Genomic DNA, 10,579 nt, shown 5'->3' with positions numbered 1-10,579 from the left:
TCCTATCCTATCCTCAACGCTATCCTATCCTCATTACTATCCTATACTGCATTATATCCTATCCGCTATCGTATCATATCCTCTATCCTATAATATCCTCTATCCTATCCAATCCGCTATCCTATCCTCTATCATATCCTCTATCCTATCCTATCCTCTATCCTATCCTCTATCCTATCCTCTATCCTATCCTATCCTCTATTCTCTCCTATCCTTTATACTAACCAATCCTCTATCCTATCCTCTATCCTATCCTATCCTCTATCCTATCCTATCCTCTATCCTATCCTATCCTCTATCCTATCCTATCCTCTATCCTCTCCTATCCTCTATCCTATCCTATCCTCTATCCTATCCTATCCTATCCTGTATCCTGTCCTATCCTCTATAAAATCGTATCCTCTATCATATCCTATCCTCTTTCCTAACCTATCCTCTATCCTATCCTATTCTCTATCCTATCCTATCCTCTATAATATCGTATCCTCTATCATATCCTATCCTCTTGCCTATGATATGATCTACCCTATCGTATCCTCTATCCTATCCAATCTCCTACCCTATCCTCTATCCTATCCTATCCTCTATCGTCTGCTCTATCCTATCCTATCCACTATCCTATCCTATCCTCAATGCTATCCTATTCTCTATCCTCACCTATCCTTTATACTATCCAATCCTCTATCCTATCCTCTATCCTATCCTATCCTCTATCCTATCCTCTATCCTATCCTATCATCTATCCTATCCTATCCTCTATCCTATCCTATCCTCTATCCTATCCTATCCTCTATCCTAACCTATCCTCTATCCTATCCTATCCTCTATCCTATCCTATCCTCAACGCTATCCTATCCTCATTACTATCCTATACTGCATTATATCCTATCCGCTATCGTATCATATCCTCTATCCTATAATATCCTCTATCCTATCCAATCCGCTATCCTATCCTCTATCATATCCTCTATCCTATCCTATCCTCTATCCTATCCTCTATCCTATCCTATCCTCTATCCTCTCCTATCCTTTATACTAACCAATCCTCTATCCTATCCTCTATCCTATCCTATCCTCTATCCTATCCTATCCTCTATCCTCTCCTATCCTCTATCCTATCCTATCCTCTATCCTATCCTATCCTATCCTCTATCCTGTCCTATCCTCTATAAAATCGTATCCTCTATCATATCCTATCCTCTTTCCTAACCTATCCTCTGTCCTATCCTATTCTCTATCCTATCCTATCCTCTATAATATCGTATCCTCTATCATATCCTATCCTCTTGCCTATGATATGATCTACCCTATCGTATCCTCTATCCTATCCAATCTCCTACCCTATCCTCTATCCTATCCTATCCTCTATCGTCTGCTCTATCCTATCCTATCCACTATCCTATCCTATCCTCAATGCTATCCTATTCTCTATCCTCACCTATCCTTTATACTATCCAATCCTCTATCCTAACCTATCCTCTATCGTATCCTATCCTCTTTCCTATCCTATCCTCTATCCTATCCTATCCTATCCTCTATCCTAACCTACCCTCTATCCTATCCTATCCTCTATCCTATCCTATCCTCAACGCTATCCTATCCTCATTCAAATCCTATACTCCATTATATCCTATCCGCTATCCTATCATATCCTCTATCCTATAATATCCTCTATCCTATCCTCTATCCTATCCTATCCTCTATCCTATCCTATCATCTATCCTATCCTATCCTCTATCCTATCCTATCCTCTATCCTATCCTATCCTCTATCCTATCCTATCCTCTATCCTAACCTATCCTCTATCCTATCCTATCCTCTATCCTATCCTATCCTCAACGCTATCCTATCCTCATTCCTATCCTATACTCCATTATATCCTATCCGCTATCCTATCATATCCTCTATCCTATAATATCCTCTACCCTATCCAATCCTCTATCCTATCCTCTATCCTATCCTATCCTCTATCCTATCCTCTATCCTATCCTCTATCCTATCCTATCATCTATCCTATCCTATCCTCTATCCTATCCTATCCTCTATCCTATCCTATCCTCTATCCTATCCTATCCTCTATCCTAACCTATCCTCTATCCTATCCTATCCTCTATCATATCCTATCCTCAACGCTATCCTATCCTCATTACTATCCTATACTCCATTATATCCTATCCGCTATCGTATCATATCCTCTATCCTATCCAATCCGCTATCCTATCCTCTATCATATCCTCTATCCTATCCTATCCTCTATCCTATCCTCTATCCTATCCTATCCTCTATCCTATTCTATCCTCTATCCTATCCTATCCTCTATCCTATCCTATCCTCTATCCTATCCTATCCTCAATCCTATCCTATCCTCTATCCTCTCCTATCCTTTATACTAACCAATCCTCTATCCTAAGCTCTATCCTATCCTATCCTCTATCCTATCCTATCCTCTATCCTATCCTATCCTCTATCCTATCCTATCCTCTATCCTATCCTATCCTCTATCCTATCCTAACCTCTATCCTATCCTATCCTCTATCCTATCCTATCCTCCATCCTATCCAATCTTCTATCCTATCCTATCCTCTATCCTATCCTATCCTCTATCCTATCCTATCCTCTACGCTATCCTATCCTCTATCCTATCCTATCCTCTATCCTATCCTATCTTCTATCCTATCATATCCTCTATCCTATCCTATCCTCTATCCTATCCTATCCTATCCTCTATCCTATCCTATCCTCTATTGTCTGCTCTATCCTATCCTATCCACTATCCTATTCTATCCTCAATGCTATCCTATTCTCTATCCTCACCTATCCTTTATACTATCCAATCCTCTATCCTATCCTATCCTCTCTCCTATCCTATCCTCCATCGTCTCCTATCCTCTATCCTATCCAATCCCCTATCCTATCCTCGATCCTATCCTATCCTCTATCGTCTGCTCTATCCTATCCTATCCACTATCCTATCCTCTCCTCAATGCTATCCTATTCTCTATCCTCACCTATCCTCTATCCTATCCTATCCTCTATCCTATCCTCTATCCTATCCTATCCTCTATCCTATCCTATCCTCAATCCTATCCTATCCTCTATCCTATCCAATGCCCTATCCTATCCTCTATCCTATCCTATCCTCAATCCTATCCTATCCTCTATCCTCTCCTATCCTTTATACTAACCAATCCTCTATCCTATCCTCTATCCTTTCCTATCCTCTATCCTATCCTATCCTCTATCCTATCCTATGCTCTATCCTATCCTATCCTATCCTCTATCCAGTCCTATCCTCTATAAAATCGTATCCTCTATCATATCCTATCCTCTTTCCTAACCTATCCTCTATCCTATCCTATTCTCTATCCTATCCTATCCTCTATAATATCGTATCCTCTATCATATCCTATCCTCTTGCCTATGATATGATCTACCCTATCGTATCCTCTATCCTATCCAATCTCCTACCCTATCCTCTATCCTATCCTATCTTCTATCGTCTGCTCTATCCTATCCTATCCACTATCCTATCCTATCCTCAATGCTATCCTATTCTCTATCCTCACCTATCCTTTATACTATCCAATCCTCTATCCTAACCTATCCTCTATCGTATCCTATCCTCTTTCCTATCCTATCCTCTATCCTATCCTATCCTCTATCCTAACCTACCCTCTATCCTATCCTATCCTCTATCCTATCCTATCCTCAACGCTATCCTATCCTCATTCCAATCCTATACTCCATTATATCATATCCTCTATCCTATAATATCCTCTATCCTATCCTCTATCCTATCCTATCCTCTATCCTATCCTCTATCCTATCCTATCATCTATCCTATCCTATCCTCTATCCTATCCTATCCTCTATCCTATCCTATCCTCTATCCTATCCTATCCTCTATCCTATCCTATCCTCTATCCTATCCTATCCTATCCTCTATCCTATCCTATCCTCTGTCCTATCCTATCCTCTATCCTATTCTATCCTCTATCCTATCCTATCCTCTATCCTATCCTATCCTCTATCCTATCCTATCCTCAATCCTATCCTATCCTCTATCCTCTCCTATCCTTTATACTAACCAATCCTCTATCCTAAGCTCTATCCTATCCTATCCTCTATCCTATCCTATCCTCTATCCTATCCTATCCTCTATCCTATCCTATCCTCTATCCTATCCTATCCTCTATCCTATCCTAACCTCTATCCTATCCTATCCTCTATCCTATCCTATCCTCCATCCTATCCAATCTTCTATCCTATCCTATCCTCTATCCTATCCTATCCTCTATCCTATCCTATCCTCTACGCTATCCTATCCTCTATCCTATCCTATCCTCTATCCTATCCTATCTTCTATCCTATCATATCCTCTATCCTATCCTATCCTCTATCCTATCCTATCCTATCCTCTATCCTATCCTATCCTCTATTGTCTGCTCTATCCTATCCTATCCACTATCCTATTCTATCCTCAATGCTATCCTATTCTCTATCCTCACCTATCCTTTATACTATCCAATCCTCTATCCTATCCTATCCTCTCTCCTATCCTATCCTCCATCGTCTCCTATCCTCTATCCTATCCAATCCCCTATCCTATCCTCGATCCTATCCTATCCTCTATCGTCTGCTCTATCCTATCCTATCCACTATCCTATCCTCTCCTCAATGCTATCCTATTCTCTATCCTCACCTATCCTCTATCCTATCCTATCCTCTATCCTATCCTCTATCCTATCCTATCCTCTATCCTATCCTATCCTCAATCCTATCCTATCCTCTATCCTATCCAATGCCCTATCCTATCCTCTATCCTATCCTATCCTCAATCCTATCCTATCCTCTATCCTCTCCTATCCTTTATACTAACCAATCCTCTATCCTATCCTCTATCCTTTCCTATCCTCTATCCTATCCTATCCTCTATCCTATCCTATGCTCTATCCTATCCTATCCTATCCTCTATCCAGTCCTATCCTCTATAAAATCGTATCCTCTATCATATCCTATCCTCTTTCCTAACCTATCCTCTATCCTATCCTATTCTCTATCCTATCCTATCCTCTATAATATCGTATCCTCTATCATATCCTATCCTCTTGCCTATGATATGATCTACCCTATCGTATCCTCTATCCTATCCAATCTCCTACCCTATCCTCTATCCTATCCTATCTTCTATCGTCTGCTCTATCCTATCCTATCCACTATCCTATCCTATCCTCAATGCTATCCTATTCTCTATCCTCACCTATCCTTTATACTATCCAATCCTCTATCCTAACCTATCCTCTATCGTATCCTATCCTCTTTCCTATCCTATCCTCTATCCTATCCTATCCTCTATCCTAACCTACCCTCTATCCTATCCTATCCTCTATCCTATCCTATCCTCAACGCTATCCTATCCTCATTCCAATCCTATACTCCATTATATCATATCCTCTATCCTATAATATCCTCTATCCTATCCTCTATCCTATCCTATCCTCTATCCTATCCTCTATCCTATCCTATCATCTATCCTATCCTATCCTCTATCCTATCCTATCCTCTATCCTATCCTATCCTCTATCCTATCCTATCCTCTATCCTAACCTATCCTCTATCCTATCCTATCCTCTATCATATCCTATCCTCAACGCTATCCTATCCTCATTACTATCCTATACTCCATTATATCCTATCCGCTATCGTATCATATCCTCTATCCTATCCAATCCGCTATCCTATCCTCTATCATATCCTCTATCCTATCCTATCCTCTATCCTATCCTCTATCCTATCCTATCCTCTATCCTCTCCTATCCTTTATACTAACCAATCCTCTATCCTATCATCTATCCTATCCTATCCTCTATCCTATCCTATCCTCTATCCTATCCTATCCTCTATCCTATACTATCCTCTATCCTATCCTATCCTCTATCCTATCCTATCCTCTATCCTCTCCTATCCTCTATCCTATCCTATCCTCTATCCTATCCTATCCTATCCTCTATCCTGTCCTATCCTCTATAAAATCGTATCCTCTATCATATCCTATCCTCTTTCCTAACCTATCCTCTATCCTATCCTATTCTCTATCCTATCCTATCCTCTATAATATCGTATCCTCTATCATATCCTATCCTCTTGCCTATGATATCATCTACCCTATCGTATCCGCTATCCTATCCAATCTCCTACCCTATCCTCTATCCTATCCTATCCTCTATCGTCTGCTCTATCCTATCCTATCCACTATCCTATCCTATCCTCAATGCTATCCCATTCTCTATCCTCACCTATCCTTTATACTATCCAATCCTCTATCCTAACCTATCCTCTATCCTATCCTATCCTCTTTCCTATCCTATCCTCTATCCTATCCTATCCTCTATCCTAACCTACCCTCTATCCTATCCTATCCTCAACGCTATCCTATCCGCATTCCTATCCTATACTCCATTATATCCTATCCGCTATCCTATCATATCCTCTATCCTATAATATCCTCTATCCTATCCAATCCTCTATCCTATCCTCTATCCTATCCTCTATCCTATCCTATCCTCTATCCTATCCTCTATCCTATCCTATCATCTATCCTATCCTATCCTCTATCCTATCCTATCCTCTATCCTATCCTATCCTCTATCCTATCCTATCCTCTATCCTAACCTATCCTCTATCCTATCCTATCCTCTATCCTATCCTATCCTCAACGCTATCCTATCCTCATTACTATCCTATACTCCATTATATCCTATCCGCTATCGTATCATATCCTCTATCCTATAATATCCTCTATCCTATCCAATCCGCTATCCTATCCTCTATCATATCCTCTATCCTATCCTATCCTCTATCCTATCCTCTATCCTATCCTATCCTCTATCCTCTCCTATCCTTTATACTAACCAATCCTCTATCCTATCCTCTATCCTAACCTATCCTCTATCTTATCCTATCCTATATCCTATCCTATCCTCATTCCTATCCTATACTCCATTATATCCTATCCGCTATCCTATCATATCCTCTATCCTATCCTCTATCCTATCCTCTATCCTATCCTCTATCCTATCCTCTATCCTATCCTATCCTCTATCCTATCCTATCCTCTATCCTATCCTAACCTCTATCCTATCCTATCCTCTATCCTATCCTATCCTCTATCCTATCATATCCTATCCTCTATCCTATCCTATCCTCTATCCTATCCTATCCTCTATCCTATCCTATCCTCTATCCTATCCTATCCTCTATCCTATCCTATCCTCTATCCTATCCTATCCTCAATCCTATCCTATCCTCTATCCTCTCCTATCCTTTATACTAACCAATCCTCTATCCTATCCTCTATCCTATCCTATCCTCTATCCTATCCTATCCTCTATCCTATCCTATCCTCTATCCTATCCTATCCTCTATCCTATCCTATCATCTATCCTATCCTATCCTCTATCCTATCCTATCCTCTATCCTATCCTATCCTCTATCCTATCCTATCCTCTATCCTAACCTATCCTCTATCCTATCCTATCCTCTATCCTATCCTATCCTCAACGCTATCCTATCCTCATTACTATCCTATACTCCATTATATCCTATCCGCTATCGTATCATATCCTCTATCCTATAATATCCTCTATCCTATCCAATCCGCTATCCTATCCTCTATCATATCCTCTATCCTATCCTATCCTCTATCCTATCCTCTATCCTATCCTATCCTATCCTCTATCCTATCCTATCCTCTATCCTATCCTATCCTCTATCCTATCCTATCCTCTATCCTATCCTATCCTCTATCCTATCCTATACTCTATCCTATCCTATCCTCTATCCTATCCTATCCTCTATCCTATCCTATCCTCCATCTTATCCAATCTTCTATCCTATCCTATCCTCTATCCTATCCTATCCTCTATCCTATCCTATCCTCTATCCTAACCTATCCTCTATCCTATCCTATTCTCTATCCTATCCTATCCTCTATAATATCGTATCCTCTATCATATCCTATCCTCTTGCCTATGATATGATCTACCCTATCGTATCCTCTATCCTATCCAATCTCCTACCCTATCCTCTATCCTATCCTATCTTCTATCGTCTGCTCTATCCTATCCTATCCACTATCCTATCCTATCCTCAATGCTATCCTATTCTCTATCCTCACCTATCCTTTATACTATCCAATCCTCTATCCTAACCTATCCTCTATCGTATCCTATCCTCTTTCCTATCCTATCCTCTATCCTATCCTATCCTCTATCCTAACCTACCCTCTATCCTATCCTATCCTCTATCCTATCCTATCCTCAACGCTATCCTATCCTCATTCCAATCCTATACTCCATTATATCATATCCTCTATCCTATAATATCCTCTATCCTATCCTCTATCCTATCCTATCCTCTATCCTATCCTCTATCCTATCCTATCATCTATCCTATCCTATCCTCTATCCTATCCTATCCTCTATCCTATCCTATCCTCTATCCTATCCTATCCTCTATCCTAACCTATCCTCTATCCTATCCTATCCTCTATCATATCCTATCCTCAACGCTATCCTATCCTCATTACTATCCTATACTCCATTATATCCTATCCGCTATCGTATCATATCCTCTATCCTATCCAATCCGCTATCCTATCCTCTATCATATCCTCTATCCTATCCTATCCTCTATCCTATCCTCTATCCTATCCTATCCTCTATCCTCTCCTATCCTTTATACTAACCAATCCTCTATCCTATCATCTATCCTATCCTATCCTCTATCCTATCCTATCCTCTATCCTATCCTATCCTCTATCCTATACTATCCTCTATCCTATCCTATCCTCTATCCTATCCTATCCTCTATCCTCTCCTATCCTCTATCCTATCCTATCCTCTATCCTATCCTATCCTATCCTCTATCCTGTCCTATCCTCTATAAAATCGTATCCTCTATCATATCCTATCCTCTTTCCTAACCTATCCTCTATCCTATCCTATTCTCTATCCTATCCTATCCTCTATAATATCGTATCCTCTATCATATCCTATCCTCTTGCCTATGATATCATCTACCCTATCGTATCCGCTATCCTATCCAATCTCCTACCCTATCCTCTATCCTATCCTATCCTCTATCGTCTGCTCTATCCTATCCTATCCACTATCCTATCCTATCCTCAATGCTATCCCATTCTCTATCCTCACCTATCCTTTATACTATCCAATCCTCTATCCTAACCTATCCTCTATCCTATCCTATCCTCTTTCCTATCCTATCCTCTATCCTATCCTATCCTCTATCCTAACCTACCCTCTATCCTATCCTATCCTCAACGCTATCCTATCCGCATTCCTATCCTATACTCCATTATATCCTATCCGCTATCCTATCATATCCTCTATCCTATAATATCCTCTATCCTATCCAATCCTCTATCCTATCCTCTATCCTATCCTCTATCCTATCCTATCCTCTATCCTATCCTCTATCCTATCCTATCATCTATCCTATCCTATCCTCTATCCTATCCTATCCTCTATCCTATCCTATCCTCTATCCTATCCTATCCTCTATCCTAACCTATCCTCTATCCTATCCTATCCTCTATCCTATCCTATCCTCAACGCTATCCTATCCTCATTACTATCCTATACTCCATTATATCCTATCCGCTATCGTATCATATCCTCTATCCTATAATATCCTCTATCCTATCCAATCCGCTATCCTATCCTCTATCATATCCTCTATCCTATCCTATCCTCTATCCTATCCTCTATCCTATCCTATCCTCTATCCTCTCCTATCCTTTATACTAACCAATCCTCTATCCTATCCTCTATCCTAACCTATCCTCTATCTTATCCTATCCTATATCCTATCCTATCCTCATTCCTATCCTATACTCCATTATATCCTATCCGCTATCCTATCATATCCTCTATCCTATCCTCTATCCTATCCTCTATCCTATCCTCTATCCTATCCTCTATCCTATCCTATCCTCTATCCTATCCTATCCTCTATCCTATCCTAACCTCTATCCTATCCTATCCTCTATCCTATCCTATCCTCTATCCTATCATATCCTATCCTCTATCCTATCCTATCCTCTATCCTATCCTATCCTCTATCCTATCCTATCCTCTATCCTATCCTATCCTCTATCCTATCCTATCCTCTATCCTATCCTATCCTCAATCCTATCCTATCCTCTATCCTCTCCTATCCTTTATACTAACCAATCCTCTATCCTATCCTCTATCCTATCCTATCCTCTATCCTATCCTATCCTCTATCCTATCCTATCCTCTATCCTATCCTATCCTCTATCCTATCCTATCATCTATCCTATCCTATCCTCTATCCTATCCTATCCTCTATCCTATCCTATCCTCTATCCTATCCTATCCTCTATCCTAACCTATCCTCTATCCTATCCTATCCTCTATCCTATCCTATCCTCAACGCTATCCTATCCTCATTACTATCCTATACTCCATTATATCCTATCCGCTATCGTATCATATCCTCTATCCTATAATATCCTCTATCCTATCCAATCCGCTAT

The sequence above is a fragment of the Halictus rubicundus genome, unplaced genomic scaffold, assembly GCF_050948215.1.
Source record: "Halictus rubicundus isolate RS-2024b unplaced genomic scaffold, iyHalRubi1_principal scaffold0037, whole genome shotgun sequence".
NCBI classification, from domain to species: domain Eukaryota; kingdom Metazoa; phylum Arthropoda; class Insecta; order Hymenoptera; family Halictidae; genus Halictus; species Halictus rubicundus.
This window is presented reverse-complemented; position numbering follows the sequence as displayed.